We start from the raw sequence: 18,830 nt of genomic DNA on the forward strand, positions 1-18,830 counted from the left end.
GCAAGAGCCCCGTGGCACAGAGTGGTAAAGCTGCAGTACTGCAGTCTGAGCTCCCTGCTCATGACCTGAGTTCGATCCCAGCGGAAGCTGGTTCAGGTAGCAGGCTCAAGGTTGACTCAGCTTTCCATCCTTCCGAGGTCGGTAAAATGAGTCCCCAGCTTGCTGGGGGGAAAGCGTAGATGACTGCGGAAGGCAATGGCAAACCACGCTGTAAAAAGTCTGCCGTGAAAACATTGTGAAAGCAATGTCACCCCAGAGCCAGAAACAAATGGGGCTAGCACAGGGGACTACCTTTACCGTTTAAAATGAGTGGCATCTTTTATTACACAGGCACCAAGTAAGCTTGGCTCTTTCCCTTGACTCACTCCCTATCCGCAAAACAGGCATAAAGCATCATAAGTCCCAAACCTATCTAGGATGCAGAATGAGAAGGTAGAATTCAGCACCACCCTCCTTCAAACTGCCCCGTGTCCAACACAGCCTAGATGAGCGTGTGCTAGAGGGCAAAGGAGACGTGTTCCGCTGTTGCGCTAGGTTGCAGAATGCTTTAAATAAGCCACTGGGCCAGTAAAAAGCTCTCTTGCCTCCAGAATCTTAGAAATGATGAGCAGGACCAGCGCATGGGAGTAGGCAGGGCAGGCGGTGGTCTTGGGCTCTACCCGGCCTGGGGGTGCTACGAGGCACCCCCCCTTACTCCCCATCACTCTTTGGAGGCTTCCTTGGAGCGTAGTTTCTCAGCAGCAGCCAGCCACTTTCGGGTTGAAAGCGACTGAGGAGCATCTTTCCATGAAGGCACCGCTCGGCCGCTTTCAACCCAAAAGCGGCCAGGCACCTTTAAAACAACGCACTCTCCAAAGAGTGCGGTGTTTTAAAGGCAGCCAGCTGCCTTCGGGTTGAAAGCAGCCCAGGGACACCTTTCCATGAAGGCACAACTAGGCTGCTTTCAACCCGAAAGCGGATGGTCGCCTTTTAAAAACTACACTCTTTTAGGGTTGCCAAGTCCAATTCAAGAAATATCTGGGGACTTTGGGGGTGGAGCCAGGAGACATTAGGGTCGAGCCAAGATCAAGGCTGTGACAAGCATAATTGAACTCCAAAGGGAGTTCTGGCCATCACATTTAAAGGGACGGCACACCTTTTCAATTCCTTCCTTCCATAGGAAATCATGAAGGATTGGGGCACCTTCTTTTGGGGCTCATAGAATTGGACCCCCTGGTCCAATCTTTTTGAAACTTGGGGGGTATTTTGGGGAGAGGCACTAGATGCTATACTGAAAATTTGGTGCCTCTACCCCAAAAAACAGCCACCCCAGAGCCCCAGATACCCGCGGATCAATTCTCCATGATTTTCTATGGGAATAAATCTCCATAGGGAATAACAGAGTTCCCAGAAAACATTTCCCTCCCCTCCCCCCGCTTTCTGACGACCCTGAAGCGGGGGGAGAGTCTCCAAACCAGGGGATCCCCTGCCCCCACCTGGGGATTGGCAACCCTACGCTCTTTGGAGGCTTCCTTGGACAGTGTAAAGACAGTGTAGAACGGGGGGGGGGGGGGGAATCCAAAAGGGAGCTGGAGGGGGGGGGGGGCTCAGGGGTCTGCCTTTAGTGGCAGAACCCTTAGCGCCGGCCCTGATGATGAGGGATCCCCATCCAGACTTCCTGTGGCCAGCCTTGATGCCTCAGGGACTTAACTGGGTTTCCGAGCAAAACCAAAAATGCAAAACAAAAGTGTGTGTGTGTGGGGGGGGAAGGATAGGTAACGAAGAGAGCACCAGCATGGTTAAAAAGTGTGCACGGCTGACTGTGGCTGCCTGTGTCAGGAGTCCCTGCTCTGTCGTCAGAGGGCTGAGACACTCCAGCCTCGTTCTCACTGAGGTGGCAAACCTGTCCGACGCATGGCCCAGCCCAGACACCAGTGGGTGCAGGCTCATGTGACAGAATGCTCCTCCAGAGGAAAATAAACCCCTGCATGCAGAAAACCAGGGAGAAAACAAGGCTAGAGCCCTTTTCTTGATGTGGTATTTTCCTGCAAGGTGGGTGTGTTCACACCACAGAACCCTCAGTTGTGTGAGTCTCCCCCTTCTGTCTGAAGCAGCCCAGGCCACAGCCTCTTGCTTTGAGAACTAGCCCTTGGTCACATCATGAAACACAACCTATTTCCTTCAAGCAGGAAGTGGCTCAAAAGTAAGAGCTGTTTCTGGCAAGGAAAATATCAACCCCCTTCCCTCGGGGAGTGTGAAGGAATTGTGAGACGGACGGCAGCCCTTTGTCTCCTTCTGTGTGCCTGCAACGTTTCTCTGGCACACCCATGTGCTCTTTGGGTTCCCTTTCCTTCCGTGAAATGTTATCATAAGGGAGTGATGTAAAAATAGGCATGACAGAATGCACACACGGGGGATGTTCTTTATCCCTGATTGCTTCGTTTTTCAGACTTGCACACAACATAATACCAAGAGGGGGGGGGGAAATCCCCAGATCTACAGTTGCTAACTGATCCAGAAAAATCATCTTGGAAAATTTTTTACATACACATTTATCCAGGTCAGTTGCTGGAAATATATTTGTAAAAGCTAGAATTGGGGGGGCGGATTTGTGGGTGTGCAACCACAGCAAACTGAGATTATTTAGAATCACAGAATCATGGAAGGGGCCATACAGACCATCTAGTCCAGCCCTCTGCTCTATGCAGGATCAGCCTAAAGCATCTCCAACAAATAATCATCCAGCCGTATTCTGAAGACTGCCAATCACCACCTTCCTATCTGGGGATGTTTCTAAAGCAAAACCCCCCAGGAGCCAGATTTTTACTTGGCATACATGCTCACACTGCTATTTGACGATGCCTTTCTCGAAAAACTACTGTCCTAATCCATGGAAGATAAGTCTGCTGATGGCTTTTAAGCAGAATGAGTCAATGGAACTTCCATGTTCAAAAGCAGGGTACCTGTGAACAACAGTTGCTGGGAGGGGGCAACATCTGGAAGAAGTGGGCTTCTGTGGAGGCACCTGGTTGTGTGGGAAAGGGGACCCTAAATAGATCTTCAGTTCTTCTACCTTTGCAAGAGTCTGGAGGGGTGGGTTTTGGTTTTCGTTATTTGTGAAAGAATTCAAGGTTTCCCTGAGCCCTAAAAGTTTAGATTTGGAGGATGCATATGTATCTTGATTCTACCTGCATGAGGACACAAACGTGAATGCTCCATCTCCCAAAGATATACACATGATAAATGCCTGTCCAGACAGAAAAATGCTGCTGGATGTCTTCTGAGTGGCAGAATTAAAGTTTGTTGGTCTTAAAGGTGCCCCCCTGGACTCAGACTTCGTTCTGCTGCTTCGGACCAACATGGATGCCCACCTGAAACTATTCTGTGAGTACAACTGAATCCAGAGTGCAATTAAAAGCAAAACACCTTAAACATTCAGGTTCTTTTTTTTTTTTAAGTTGTGGTCCATTTGGAAAATGCCCTGTGTCTCAGAAGCCAGAAGAGGCTCAATGCAGACCCACCCTCTGCAATACCTCAGGGCCCCCCAACCTCTTCTAGCCTGCAGACACCTTTGGGATTCAGACATTGGGTGGTGGGCGCAACCACAAAATGGCTGCTGTAGGAGGAGGAGCCACACACAGAGGAGGCCCAAGTGTAAGGGAGAAGAAGGGTTATTAAAAATACACTGGAAAAGAGGGGTGAGAGAGGATAAGAGAAATACTGTGGCAGCAGCTGCCACTGAGTTATTTTAATTTGCATAGCCCATCACGTCTCCACTGGCAAATCAGAACCCCTGCCGGGCAAGAGCCCTGTGTGGCCCTATCCACTTTCTAAAACCACTCCAAGAGAGGTGTCAGTGGTGCTGGGGACCCCCAGCCTAATGGGAGGGAGGGGAATACAGGCAGTGGTCCATGGTCAATTTGTATGTGAACTGTGGGAAGGTGGGCCTTCGTGGATGCTATTCAAAAAAGGACTTTCTTTCAGGGAACTGCAAGTGGTTCTGCCAGCCCTCCCCTAGACAGTTTTGTACACCATCTGACTTAGCTTTAGAAAAATTCTGGAAGCCCTTTCTGGTGTTCTAGATTTTACAAAACCTCCCCCGCCCCCAATATTTTACAGCTCACTCTCTCAGGAAAACCAGTACGCTACCGAGGAACCCATACAAATTTGCTTATGGAGAATACACAGCATGGGATTCTTAACTGAAATATTATTATTGTTATTATTGATAATTGAACTTCTATGCCACCCTCCCCATTAGGCTTGCCAATCCCCAGGTCCCAGCGGGTGTTCTTGGCTTTCCCAGGCTCCTTCCTGCCCCCAATCAGCTGGCCGGCAGGGGGAAGTCCCGCCCCCGCAGCCACCATGTGACTTTTCCCCTCCGGAAGCTTCAGTCTCCGATTGAAAGGCTTCCTCTTGGGATGGGGTGTCTGTGTTACTTGGAAGAAGTTGGCTGCAACTCGTGAGTTGAGAGGCCAATCCCTCACTTCAGAGTCGCCGGAAAGGGGGGGGGGAGAAGGGAAATGTCTGCTGAGCACTTCATTATTCCCTATGTGGAGATCGATTCTCATAGGGTATAATGGGGAATTGATCTGGAGGTTTTGGGGGCTCTGGGGGAGCTGTTTTTTGAGGTAGAGGCACCACATTTTCAGTATAGTATCTAGTGCCTCTCCCCAAAGTACCCCCCAAGTTTCAAAACTATTGGACTATAGGGTCCAATTCTATGAGCCCCAAAAGAAGGTGCCCCTATCCTGAGTATCAGCTTTCAGGTGCATGTGCACTTTTCCAGATTTTTGAGAAGTGTGCATGCACACAAAAGCTGATACCCAGAATTAAACTTAGGTGATCTTAAAGAACATAAGAGAAGCCATGTTAGATCAGGCCAGTGGCCCATCCAGTCCAATACTCTGTGTCACACAGTGGCCAAAAAAACCCCAGGTACCATCAGGAGGTCTGTCAGTGGGGCCAGGACACTAGAAGCCCTCCCACTGTGCCCCCCCCTCCAAGCACCAAGAATACAGAGCATTACTGCCCCAGACAGAGTTCTAACAAAGAGTTCCTGACAGAGAATTCCACAAAGCAGCCAAAATAAACACATTTTGGGAGCACATACTTTGTGGTCTCACTGGAGCAATTTACTCACCATGGGAGTTGTTGGCTGCTCTATACTCAACCCAGTTTGTCGGACTAACACAGGGAAACCAGAAGTTACTATTTTAGTGTGCAAACAGCTTCTTAAGGCATTGTAAAATAAATGGAGGTTCTGGGCTCCTTCCCTTCCCTTCCAACAGGCACCTTGTTCTGTAGGCTCGCTCTGCCCCCATTGAGCCTGGCTGGAAGATTTAAAGGCACACAACCTTTCTAGAAGCAAGCTGTTCCCAGTGTCTTTCTAAGCCTTCTGAGGCAGGAAGGCACATGGTGACTGTTGGGGTGGGACTTCCCCCTGCTGGCCTGCTGACTGGGGGGCCAGGAAGGAGCCTGCCAAACCGGGAGATCCCCTGCTTGGGACCTAAGGTAACCAACAAGAGAAACGTGGAAAAAATGGAGCAGGAAAAAGGTAAGAACCTCCGCGAGTAACCAGCCTCAAAACAGCAGAAACTTAGAAAAAGAATATTTATAGACAAAAAAACCCAGCATAAAGTGAACCTAATCACAACTTATGAAAACCACACCCACACCACAATTTCAAAAAGGTGAAAAAACGTCCATAGATATGATGCAGAAATCCGGTTTCTGGAGAGGAATAATTTTCAGCAGAGTCCAAAGCTCCAAATCTTCTTCACAATAACTTGGTGGAAAAGTCCTGTGCAGCAAGCCACAAATACAAAGCGACAGGGTTGTACTAAATTCCCTGTTTCACAATAAGAGCTTCAACAAGCTTCATAGTCCCATTATACATTTTTCTAAAGAGCAAAGGTTCAAATTCTCTGGGTTGGGAAATTCCTGGAGATTTGGGGGTGGAACTTGAAGAGGTAAGGGTTAGGGGGGCGGAGGGACCTCAGCAGGGTACGTGTCCACAGAGACCACCGTCCAAAGCATCCACTTTCTCCAGGGGAGCTGATCTGTGTGCTCTGGAGATCTCACCTGCAGGCTGGCAATTCTAGTCCCAGAACATCTTACAGGATCTTCTGGGACCACTGCTATTTCCTTGATGTAAGGGGCCTCTAGAGAAGGCAATGGGGCACAGTTCTCTCATCACAGCGTCCTGGTTTCCTGTTTGGAGAGAGATCCGCAAGGGGCCTTCTACAGGGCCCGTTCATCCTTCAAGCATAACTTCAAAGAACAATGTTTGAGTCCAGTGGCACCTTTAAGACCAACAAAGCTTAATTCTGGGAATAAGCTTTCATGTGCACACTGCTTCAGACTGCATCTGAAGTTGATGCAGAAGCTGATACCCAGTATCTGAAGAAGTGCGCATGCAGGGCCTGGCAATCCTGCTATAGAGACAAGTTCCCCTGGAGAAAATGGGCGCTCTGTAAGGTGGACTCTATGACATTATACCCCGTTGAAGTTTCTCCCCTCCCCAAACCCCTCCTCCCTTGGCTCCAGCCCAGACCTCTCCAGCTAACCTACCTCACAGAGCTGTTATGAGGCAGGGGAAAGCATGCATGCCACCCGGAGCCCTTTCGAGGAAAGACAGGTTTTTTTTTTAAAGTAATAAATAAAACCATATGCCTTATCCTCTTGCAAAATCAATTGGCAGGGCTTTATTTGTAGGAAAAGCCCAGCAGGACCTCATTTGCACATTAGGCCACACCCCATGTCTCCAAACTAGCCTAGGGTTGCCAATCCCCAGCTGGGGGCAGGGGATCCCCCGGTTTGGAGACCCTCCTCCTGCTTCAGGATCATCAGAAAGCGGGGGGAGGGGAGAGAAATGTCTGCTGGGAATTGTATTATCCCCTATGGAGATTTATTCCCATAGAAAATCATGGAGAATTGATCTGCGGGTATCTGGGGCTTCGGGGGGGGAGCTGTTTTTTGGGGTAGTGGCACCAAATTTTCAGTATAACATCTAGTACCTCTCCCCAAAATACCCCCGGAGTTTCAAAAAGATTGGACCAGGGGGTCCAATTCTATGAGCCCCAAAAGAAGGTGCCCCTATCCTTCATTATTTTCTATGGAAGGAAGGAATTGAAAAGGTGTGCCGTCCCTTTAAATGTGATGGCCAGAACTCCCTTTGGAGTTCAATTATGCTTGTCACAGCCTTGATCTTGGCTCCACCCCTAATGTCTCCTGGCTCCACCCCCAAAGTCCCCAGATATTTCTTGAATTGGACTTGGCAACCCTAAACCAGCCGGAACTGTGTCCCTGTGCATTCCTGCTCGAAAAAAAGCCCCGGCGATTGGGAATTATTGAGAGGTGCCCAGTTTTACATTGTCAGGGTTGTTTCAGCCACCTGAGATCTAACAGTCTCCTGTGCGGCTGCTAAAGCTTTTGTCTGAACGGCGGCACGCAGCTCGGCTGGGTTGCTGGAGAGAAGCAACAGGCCTGGACTGGCAGGGACCTTGCTTAAAACGCAGTTAATGGCTGTTGGGCAAGAGCTCCGCTGGGTGTGATCGGAGGGAAAGGGAATAAACCTCGCAGCACAGCAGGATCAGAGGGAGCTTCCAGGATCCTCTTCCCTGCAGCTCCTGCCAACTCCAAAAGTCATCAGAACTCCCGTTTTCCTCATAATAATCCGGAACGGCTGCTTTCAAGTTGGGGCTTGAAAGGGCGTCAAACTGAGAAATTAACCAACAGAAGTGCTAGTAGATTGGGGTGGGCCCACCACTGGAACGCACCCCGTGGGTCTATTTGGGTCCCTGCCAGGGTTGCCAAGTCCAATTCAAAAAATATCTGGGGACTTTGGGGGTGGAGCCAGGAGACATTAGGGGTGGAGCCAAGATCAAGGCTGTGACAAGCATAATTGAACTCCAAAGGGAGTTCTGGCCATCACATTTAAAGGGACAGCACACCTTTTCAATTTCTTCCTTCCATAAGAAATAATGACCGATAGGGGCACTTTCTTTTGGGGCTCATAGAATTGGACCCCCTAGTGCAATCCTTTTGAAACTTGGGGGGGTATTTTGGGGAGAGGCACTAGATGCTATACTGAAAATTTGGTGCCTCTACCCCCAAAAAACAGGCCCCCCCCAGAACCCCAGATACCTGCAGATCAATTCTCCATGATTTTCTATGAGAATAAATCTCCATAGGGAATAATAGAGTTCCCAGCAGACATTTCCCTCCCCTCCCCCCTGCTTTCTGATGACCCTGAAGCGGGGGGAGGGTCTCCAAACCGGGGGATCCCCTGCCCCCACCTGGGGATTGGCAACACTAGTCCCCGTGTGCTGCTACAAATGGACATTCCTGTAACAAGGGACAGATGTTGTTGCCAACTTTGGGTTGGGGGAAACCGGGAGCCTTCAAAGAGTGGGATCTGGGGAGGGGAGGGACTTCAGAGGGATCTAATGCCACAGAGCCCACTTTTCAAAGTGACTGTTTTCTTCTAGGCAAACTGATCTCTGTTGTGTGGAGATCAGCTGTAATCCCAGGAGATCTGCAGTCACCACCTGGAGGTTGGCAGCTGTAATAAAAATACTGAAGATGCATTTTCAGTCACATAGGAAAACCCTGTAATTAGCAATGCAGGGATGGAGAACCCACCAAGGCTGAGAGAGTTTGGGCCTAGTCTGTGCCTGGGTGGGGTTACTAAATCATATAGTCGTAACAGTTGTGAGGGACCTCCAGGGTCATCTAGTCTGCCAATTAGGCTTCCCAATCCCCAGATCCCAGCGGGAGATCCCCTGGTTTTACAGGCTTCCCCCGCCCCCAGCCAGCTGGAAGCCACGCCCCCCACAGCCACCACCTACCTGTAGATCTCTGGCAGCTTTAGAAACCTGCAAATTGGTTCCGTTTTAAAATGTGTGTGTGCCTTTAAATAAGAGCAGGAAGCAGGAAGTACTTCATTGGGAATGGTCAGAAGCAGTTCTTAGTCAAAGCAGAGTCCCTCCCTTTGTTTTGCTTTCCTTTCAGAGCAAATAAGTGTGTGTTAAAGTTGCCAATCCCCAGGTGGGGGCAGGGCATCCCCAGTTTGGAGGCCCTCTCCTCACTTCAGGGTCGTCAAAAACGGGGGGGGGGGGGAGGGAAATGTCTGCTCAGCACTTCATTATTCCCTATGGAGACTTATTCCGATAGGAAATAATTGAAAATTGATCTGCGGGTATCTGCGGCTCTGGGGGGGAGGGCTGTTTTTTAAAGTAGAGGGACCAAATTTTCAGTAGAGCATCCAGTGCCTCTCCCCAAAATATCTCCCAAGTTTCGAAAAGATTGGATCAGGGGGCCCATTTTTATGAGGCCCAAAAGAAGGTGCCCCTATCCTTCATTATTTCCTATGGAAGGAAGGCATTTAAAAAGGTGTGCATTTTAAAAGTGATGGCCAGAACTCCCTTGGAGTTCAATTATGTTCGTCACACCCTTGCTCCTGGCTCCACCCCCAATGTCTCCTGGCTCCACCCTCAATGTCTCCTGGCTCCACCCCCAAAGTCCCCAGATATTTCTTGAATTGGACTTGGCAACCCTACTGCCAGGCCTCTCCCGCACAATGCAGGAAATTCACAAGTGCCTCCTCCCCCACCCCCAGTGACCCCTGCTCCATGCCCAGAGGATGGCAAAAAACCTCCAGGACCCCTAGCCAAACTGGCCCTGAGCAGGCCTGGAACTACAGGGGGGCCTGTGGGGACCCTGCCCCCTGACTTCCTGCCAGGTGCCCCAACACAGTTGCCGCTGACCTTCCCTCCCCCCTGCCACTGCTACAGGGGTAAAAGCAGGGGGGACCACATGGGAGGGGCAGTGGCTACTCCCACGCAGGGTCCCCTCTAAGCTGAGTTAGTGTGAGCTAGCTCACAGTTTTTTAGCCTGTGGCTCACACCCTTTTTGTCTTAGCTCAGGAAAAATGGCCTCAGAGCAAACTAATATATGCCGGTAGCTCACGAAGTAGGATTTTTGGACACAAGACTCCGCAGCTTAGTGGCAGCATCGCTCCTGGGTCCCCTTCCTGTGCAATGTAAGTCACAGGGAAGAAGGAGGTGGCCTCTCAGCTTTCACCCCTGCAGCCCCTCAGGCATTGGCAGTGGGGGTGGGGAGGGAAGATCAGGCAGCCTGAACCATGGAGGTGGCAGCCAGGGAAGGAAAGCTGTTGTGCCTCCTGACATTCTTACATTTCCCCCCCACACACAACTTTTAAAATCCTAGCTATGGGCCTGGCCTGGAGAAAACTGCTTCTTGAACCCAAAGTAGCAATCATCATATAATCAATCAATCCTATTTCATAACTCCAGTGTGCTGTACTAGTTGGACTAAGATTGGGAGACCTGGGTTCAGATCCTCACGCCACCATGAAACTCACTGGGTGACCACAGGTCAGGCCAGCCCCCCCTCGGAGGGTTCTTGTGAGGATCAAGCAGGGTGGGGAAGGATAGACACAGATCTCACCCTGAGTTCCTTGGAGGAAGGGTAGGATTGGGGAGGGACGGTGGCTCAGTGGTAGAGCATCTGCTTGGGAAGCAGAAGGTCCCAGGTTCAATCCCTGGCATCTCCAAAAAAGGGTCCAGGCAAATTGGTGTGAAAAACCTCAGCTTGAGACCCTGGAGGGCAGGGGAGGGATGGTGGCTCAGGGGTAGAGCATCTGCTTGGGAAGCAGAAGGTCCCAGGTTCAATCCCTGGCATCTCCAAAAAAGGGTCCAGGCAAATTGGTGTGAAAAACCTCAGCTTGAGACCCTGGAGAGCAGGGGAGGGATGGTGGCTCAGGGGTAGAGCATCTGCTTGGGAAGCAGAAGGTCCCAGGTTCAATCCCCGGCATCTCCAAAAAAGGGTCCAGGGAAATAGGTGTGAAAAACCTCAGCTTGAGACCCTGGAGAGCCGCTGCCAGTCTGAGAAGACAATACTGATTTTGATGGACCCAGGGTCTGATTCAGTATAAGGCAGGTTCATATGTTCATATGATTAAAATATAATAGATGAATAGAGATTAAAAACATCACTACTTATTACATTTCTACTCTCCCGGGATTTATTTGCCTTTCAGAGCAGCTCTCAGTCCCATGATGGGGAAAAGAGCAGGTAAAAATGTGATCAGTACAGAAGTCACCTGACACGTTCTTCAACATCTAAAAAAGGCCTTTATCATGAGTTTTTGGAGATGTGCTAGTAAAATGTAATTGATTAATTTAGTGGAAGAACTGGTTAGATAATTCATGAAGTACAAATTCTCTAATTGGCTGCTGGCCCTAGCCAGGCAATCCTTGGCTCTTCTAAGGAAACATCACGTTGAAGCATCAATCATTTCAGGATGTGGGTTTCATCCTTCTGGGGACACAACATAATCCTGGGGCGTGACAGTCACACCTCTGGTTCAGTGGAGGCTCCCCCACTCAGTCAAAGGTGTTGACAAAAGGACCTTCCCAGATGAAAGGAGACTTTACGAAAGCTTCAAGGCAGCTTGCAGGGTTCCAGGGAAGCTCCCCTCCCCTCCCCTCCTCCGGGCATGCGTGAACCTGAATGAAGGTGTGATTGTCTTGGGCAACACATCAAAGCACACGCAGAGACAAGAGCCTGAACTCCTCTGCAGACCCAAACCTTCTCAAGACTGCAGGCTGAGACTTCGATGCAGCCGGTCTGCTGGTGACCATCACATCATGAGCAAACCAGTGACATAAAGTTTCAAGGCCCTTTTAAATAATGACAAAAACAGTGCAGGGAGTGTAGGGTTTGAGACATGCTGGGGAACAGGACATGGAACCATCAACCTCCCCAGCCCACTTTGGGGTCAGGCAGCAATTTTTCTCCATACCAGTTTGACCAGGGATCCTGGAGGTAGGGGTTTTTTTTGAGGGGGGCATGGAGCAGGGATCACTGGGGATGTATGTGGGGAGGGGGAGGCAGTTGTGAATTTCTTGCATTGTGCAGGGGGTTGGACTAGATGACTCTGGAGGTCCCATCCAACTCTATGATTCTATTATTCACTGTCACCTTCTGCCCCCTCCCCAGGAGGAACAACAGAAAGCCCCATCTTCTTCACCAGCTTTTACCCAGCTGTTCTTATTATCTGTTTATATCCTGCAGCTACCTTGATATTAATATGAAGGAACAACCCACTCCTATCTTTCCATTTCCCCCCATTGTTTGCAAAGCATCTGAGTGATCCTTACTAAAAATGAGATGCCAGCTTTCAAAGCCCTTGGTCTGATTCAGCAAGGTGGTTCTTATGTCCTTCTTAGGGATATGCACAAGAAGCAAGATAAGAATCAAGATCCGACCCAAGCAACACCCATTCATAAATATTGTAAACGCTTCAGATCTGAACAGAATTATTTCCGCCTTTCAGGAGCAGATAAAAACTTCCTGTTTTGGCGGTCTTTCTAGAGCCAGACTCTCCAGTTCCATTTTCCCAGCCAGCAGAATGTGTGCGAGGCATCAAGGGGTGGGGGGGGGGGAGGGAGGGAGAGATGAAAAGACAGAGCACTTGGTAATGCTGCCTCAAATTCCTATGAGGATTGGCAGGATCAAAAAATGCATGAGACTGTGACATGTGTTTGACAGGGACAGCATCCAACCAGAACAGATAGTTAAGCTTCCCACCAAACAGAATTCCCACAGCTGGAGTTTCTGTGCCCAGCATCTCCACTTCCTGCCAGTCACTGTATTGTTTAACTGACCTTACTTAGGGGAGATAATCTGACCACAGCATCTCAGGCAATGATGAAACCACTTCAAGAAAACCAGCCAAGTGAATAATTCTGGAAGTTAAGCCTTCCTTCCTCAGGCACCACTCCAAAATCTCTAGGAATGTCCCAACCCAGAGCTGGCAACCTTATGGGGTATGCGGGTGATGTGCTTTTCTCTCACTGGCCTGAAATGCAAGGAGGATTCCCCCCCCCCCGGTGAAGGGCACAACCCCTGAAAGTTTAGCTAGAATGGAATGTATCTCAGCTGATTTTCCAAACTGAATATTGATTTGCAAAATCATGGTGCTACAAATGATAATATGATTTCCCAAAACAATTAGCAGAAAACCCACTCTCTGAACATTTCATCCCAGGGGAGAGGTTACATCCTCAGGTTGGAAAATATCTGGAGATTTGAGGGGTGGGGTTCCTGAGGTGGGTGGGGCTTCCATGGGGTCTCATGCCACAGAGTCCACCTTCCAAAGCAGCTGTTTTATCCAGATGATCTGAGCTTTGTCACCTGGAGATCAGTTATAAGCCCAGGAGATCTCTGGCCACCTTTACATCCACAAATGTATTTCCCACTGCTTCTAATGAAAACAACAATCACTTTAATTTCCTAATAATTTTGAGTTTAAAGAATCCAGCATCAGAAACTGCTCTCAGCCTGCAGCCAAACAATTAGCCCCCTGACTGTTCAGTCTGGGCTCTGCAGGGACCTCAGACACTCCTGTGCAGTTGAACATATATGAACATACGTAGCTGCCTTCTACTGAATCAGACCCTCAGTCCATCAAAGTCAGTATTGTCTACTCGGACTGGCAGCAGCTCTCCAGGGTCTCAAGCCGAGGTTTTTCACACCTATTTGCCTGGACCCCTTTTTAGTGGAAATGCCAGGGATTGAACCTGGGACCTTCTGCTTCCCAAGCAGATGCTCTGCCACTGAGCCACAGCCCCTCCCCTGCTCTCCAGAGTCTCAAGCTGAGGTTTTTCACGCCTATTAGCCTGGACCCTTATTTAGTGGAGATGCCAGGGATTGAACCTGGGACTTTCTGCTTCCCAAGCAGATGCTCTGCCACTGAGCCACCGTCCCTTCCCAGTTCATATACCTAAAGAGATGAGGGCTCTGCAAAGGATGGGGTGGCCACTCGCCTCAGGGGTCTCCTCCCCACCCCACCCCACAGTGTCCCCAGCCTGCTGAGTCACTTGGATGATGAAAGAAGTGCTTTAGTGGCCACAAGACAATCTTCAACCAGATCAGCCGGTGTCTGCTGGCCTGGCCCTCCTGCCTAATCCCCGGGAGAAGTTCCCATGAAAGACACTTTATGGCTCTGGGAGACACGGAAGCCGCCCCACAGTTTAAAGAAATGCCAGAAGGGCAGCATCCCATGACCTGCTGTGGGATCTTTTTGTTTGGATGAAATGCCTGGAGGCTGCCCTATATCAGCTGGGGTGCCAACCAACTGGAAGAGGGGATGACCTGTCCCTTTAACAGAAGCTGAATGTGTAGAAATGGTCAGCTGAAGCTTTTCATGGCATGGAGGGAAACAGCATCACCTGACCAAGAACGTCCCCTGAAGCTTCTACTCAGGGCGCAGCAGGAACAATTTGCATATTAGGCCACGCCCCCTGACATCAAACCAGCTGGAACTGTGTTCCTGTTTGTTCCTGCTCAAAAAAAAGCCCTGCTTCTACTAAAGGGATAGAACACCTTTTCTCCAGGCTGTTGGCAACCCATACTCCTTTCCCAGTGGAGAATCAGCAGCAGGAAAGAGTGCTTAACCCTTTCCACACCCACCCAGTCTTCCCTGCAAATAGGGTTGCCAACCTCCAGGCGGCAGCTGATGATCTCCTGGGATTACAAGTGACCTCCAGGAAATCAGTTCCCCTGGAGGAAATGGCAGCTTTGGAAGGTGACCTTTATGGCATTAATACCCTGTTGAAGTCCCTCCTCTCCTCAAGCCCTGCCCTTCTCAGGCTCCGCCTCCAAATCTCCAGCTATTTCCCAACCTGGAGTTGGCAGCCCTCCCTGAAAAGTCCCTCTCCCCTCCCCCAAGCCAGTCAATATTGGCTCAGGAATCAAAAGCCAAGCCAAGGGTGGGGGGGGATGGATCTTGTGGACAATTCAAGCAGAAGTGGCCAACACAGACAGAACGCCCCCTTCTCACCCCAGAAGTGCCTCCTGTCGCCACGTCACCAGCATTGAACCTGGCAACAGCCATGGCTTTTATTTGGTGTTCTCATTCTAATAGGGAATGCTGTCATTCTAAGGGCCACCACGTGCCACAGCAGATGTGCCCAGGGAGTCGTGGGTCCGGAGAGTCCAGCTACGATTAAAAACATCATACGCGGAGAAAGATCGCCGAACGCTCTGTAAACACACCCCCATTGTTGTTCATCCCCCTTTTGAAACTGGATCCCCAAATCCACTTTGTCAGAAAACCTGTTTATGAACACAGAAATGCTGGATTTCCTGTCAGTAGTAACCCGGAATTCTCTCCCTAGTTTAATTGGTAGGCTCATTGCATACAGGGCTGCTATATTCTGAAAATTTGATCAGCCGGTTTTGCATATTATGCAGATCCACAGTTAATTATGTAAATCGTTCGCATTAAGTGTTTGTGGTATCTATCGCTTGATTTACATCTTTTCCTGATAACTACGATTAAGAAGTTGAGGCTGGATTGTAAAAAACATCTCCAGGCCTTCCCTGGGGTTGGCCGTGGGGGGAGGGGGGGTGGCTTTGTCAGGGCCAACTCAAGAAACATCTGGGGACTTTGGGGGTGGAGCCAGGAGACTTTGGGGGTGGAGCTGGGAGCATGGGTGTGACAAACACAGTTGAACTCAGAGGAGAGCTCTGGCAATCACATTTAAAGGGACCACACGCCTTTTAAATGCCTTCATTTGAAAATAATGAAAGATAGGGGCACCTTTTTGGGGGGCACACAGAATTAGACCCTCTGGTCCAATCTTTTTGAAATTTAGGGGATGTTTTGAGGCGAGGCAGCGGATGATATACAGAAAATTTGGTGCCTCTACTTCAAAAAACAGCCCCCTCAGAGCCCCAGATACCCATAACAAATGAGTTCAACACCCCGGCCCTATAGGAAGTGGTTTCCATAGAGCATAATGGAGTGCCCAGTAGACATCCCCGCCCCCCCTTGCTTTCTGATGACCCTGAAGTAGGGGGAGGGCCTCCAAACTGGGGGATCCCTGCCCCCACCTGGGGATTGGCAACACTAGTTGGGGCGGAGCCTAGGAAGGGTTTGGGGAGGGGAGGGGCCTCAGCAGGGTTTAATGCCATGGAGCCCACTCTCCAAAGCCGCCCTTTTCTCCAGGGGAACCTGTCTCTATTGTCCAGAGATCAATTGTAAGAGCAGGAGATCTCCAGGTGCCACCCGGAGTTTGGTAACCCTACTTGCCCCTTCGCTTAGGCCAAGATTAGCTCAGGATTTCTAAACAGCAAAGCTTGGCTAAGAGAGAGAAAGACCGCACAAACAAAGCCCTGCTTTTGTGGCTTTCTACATTGCTGTAAAAGGAGGAGGTCTGATTTTCTCCCAGGCCTTGAAACCTCGATAGCTAAATGCTAAACACAGACCGATTTCCCACTAAACGCCGCTCTCACTCTCCTCTCCTCTGCAGAGCTGCTGCTGCATTTTACACAAACTGCCCTGGACCAGCGGGTTGCTCCGCCTCTCTTCAAGTTCCCTCTGCAGCAGGCAGGATCCTCTGAAAACCGCTTTCTGTCTGCCACAGAGGGAACTTAAAAAGGGGTGGGGAACTGGGGGCAGCTTGTGTGAAATTCAGCAGCAGCCCCGCAGGGGAAAGGAGCCACGAGACCAGACAAGGTGAGCGGGAAATCGGTCACAGACACACCCTTAACTCATAGTTGGGAGCCTTCACAGAAATGGAGCGAAAGAGACCAACTTCTAAACAAGTCAACCTAAGTCATATCCCCAAAAAAGCTAGGCTGGGTCAACCCTGGTTAGTACTTGGATGACAAACCACCATAGAAGTTGAAGGTCTCTGCAAGGCACAGAGTCTCAGTGGAACAGGCTTCCTCAGGAGGTGGTGGGCTCTCCTTCCTTGAAGGTTTTTAAACAGAGGCTGGATGGCCATCTGACAGCAATGAAGATCCTGTGAATTTAGGGGGGGGGGGCGGTATTTGTGATTTCCTGCCTTGTGCAGGGGGTTGGACTAGATGACCCTGGAGGTCCCTTCCAGCTCTAGGATTCTATGATTCTAAGTTTCCACCGGCCTCCTCGGGAGGTGGTGGGCTCTCCTTCCTTGGAGGTTTTTAAACAGAGGCTAGGTGGCCATCTGACAGCAAAGAAGATCCTGTGAATTTAGGGGGGGGGGTATTTGTGATTTCCTGCCTTGTGCAGGGGGTTGGACTAGATGACCCTGGAGGTACCTTCCAGCTCTAGGATTCTATGATTCTAAGTTTCCACCGGCCTCCTCGGGAGGTGGTGGGCTCTCCTTCCTTGGAGGTTTTTAAACAGAGGCTAGGTGGCCATCTGACAGCGTTGCAGATCCTGTGAATTTAGGGGGCGGTGTTTGTGAGTTTCCTGCATTGTGCAGGGGGTTGGACTCATCAGATCTCAGTAGCCAAGCAGGGCCGGCCCTTATTAGTGCTTGGAAAGGAGGCCACCAGTGGCACCATGGAAGTGCAGTGTCGACCACCTCTCAATATCTCTTGCCTTGAGAACCCTACAGGATTGCTATAAATTGGCTGCAACTTGACTGATAGCAAAAAGAAAAAAGAATACAGGTCTTGAGTACATTCCAATAAGCTTGACATAAATGAAGTATACAACTGAAAATTCATATCCTGTGTCCAGAATTCCATCCATCTAGCTGAAGCTGGGAGAAGCGCCGTCACAGGTTCCTTGCCAACTGCCGGCTGTTCTGCTGCTGCGCTCCCAGCTCCAACTTTGCAGAACCCGAATATGCTTTTTCTTTGATACACAAGAGGAAGGAAAGGAGCCCCACTATGCAAAAAAGTTAGTCTGGAGCTCAGAGGTCTTTGTGAGCTTTCAGAGTATTGCTGATTCCTGCCATGTATGAAACCAGTTGGTGTAAAAAAACCCCCAACAACCCTAAGTACAAAGCCTTCCATTTTCTTTTCTTTTTTTAGGTAAGCAGAAAGTTCTTCATCTCCTGAACATATCCTGAAAGACTGAACTAATTGCATGCCCTCTGACCGCTAGGCCATGCCACCCACTTTGACTCCATCAAAAGTTACTTTCAAGATCTGAAAATATAAAGATCACTTTGGGGGGTTGTTGTTTTTTTTGCTGATCTCCAACTTACAGCCAGAACAAGACAGATAGCCGTGCTGGTCAGTCTTTAGCAGCAGAAAAGAGCCAGACTCCAAGAGCGCCTTCAAGACTAGCACACAATTGGAGGCAGGAGAGCAGCTTTTGTGAGTCACAGCTCACTTCTTGTACCCTGCCACAAATTTTGTTAGTCTTTACGGTGCTACTGGACTCTTACGCCTTGCTGTTACAGCCAGAACTTGGAGAAGGGACTGATAAGTACAATCCCTTTACATTTTTAAAGAGAGAAGCATATTTTTATGACCTTACTGATAAGTGGTTGGAATCATTTGGAAATTCCTTTAAAAAGCATGAAATCCTTTCCCTTAAACTTACTTACTTTAAGAAGCCAGCCCAGGTGGAAGAAGCTGCAGCCACTGATGCAGTTCTGGCTGTCAACAAGGAAGCACAGCAGCATCGGCTTGGGCTTCACACACCTGCAGGTCATCAAAGTTGTGCCTTCATTGGCTAGAATCAAAGGGAGGAGGAGGAACAAACTGCTGCATCACTGAAGCAGAAAAGTGCCTTCCCATTTTGCTGGATTTCTAGGAAAGCTAGAAATCCAGGCCAGTGGGGGGGGGGGGCTCCAGTGCCTGCCAAATGTTTTTAGAAAGTGGGGGGAGCCGGTGGGGCTTTTGCCCAACAAGGCCTCTGACAGGTGTTGCTGGTATTTAAAAATGTTGCTTTGGCAGCAGCTGCCACCGCAGTACAAGGATCTTCACCGTGTGGCTGAAGGCAAGCTGTGGCAGCCAGAACACCAATAAGATGGGAACGAGGGTTGCGAAGTCCAATTCAAAAAATATCTGGGGACTTTGGGGGTGGAGCCAGG

At 49.7% G+C, this 18,830-nt stretch overlaps 1 protein-coding gene across 2 annotated transcripts in view; it reads right to left on the reverse strand.

Annotated features, from left to right (window-relative positions):
* The window catches only part of ARHGEF9 (Cdc42 guanine nucleotide exchange factor 9), a 497,418-nt gene extending 478,993 nt beyond the window's left edge, over window positions 1-18,425 (reverse strand). For both annotated transcript variants that reach the window (XM_060249023.1, XM_060249022.1), the window contains exon 1: window positions 18,342-18,425. The gene's annotated coding sequence lies outside the window, so the exon portion shown is untranslated. The remainder of the gene's footprint in view (window positions 1-18,341) is intronic.
* Between the last annotated feature and the right edge of the window lie 405 nt (window positions 18,426-18,830).

The sequence above is a fragment of the Heteronotia binoei genome, chromosome 11 (assembly GCF_032191835.1).
Source record: "Heteronotia binoei isolate CCM8104 ecotype False Entrance Well chromosome 11, APGP_CSIRO_Hbin_v1, whole genome shotgun sequence".
Taxonomy (NCBI): domain Eukaryota; kingdom Metazoa; phylum Chordata; class Lepidosauria; order Squamata; family Gekkonidae; genus Heteronotia; species Heteronotia binoei.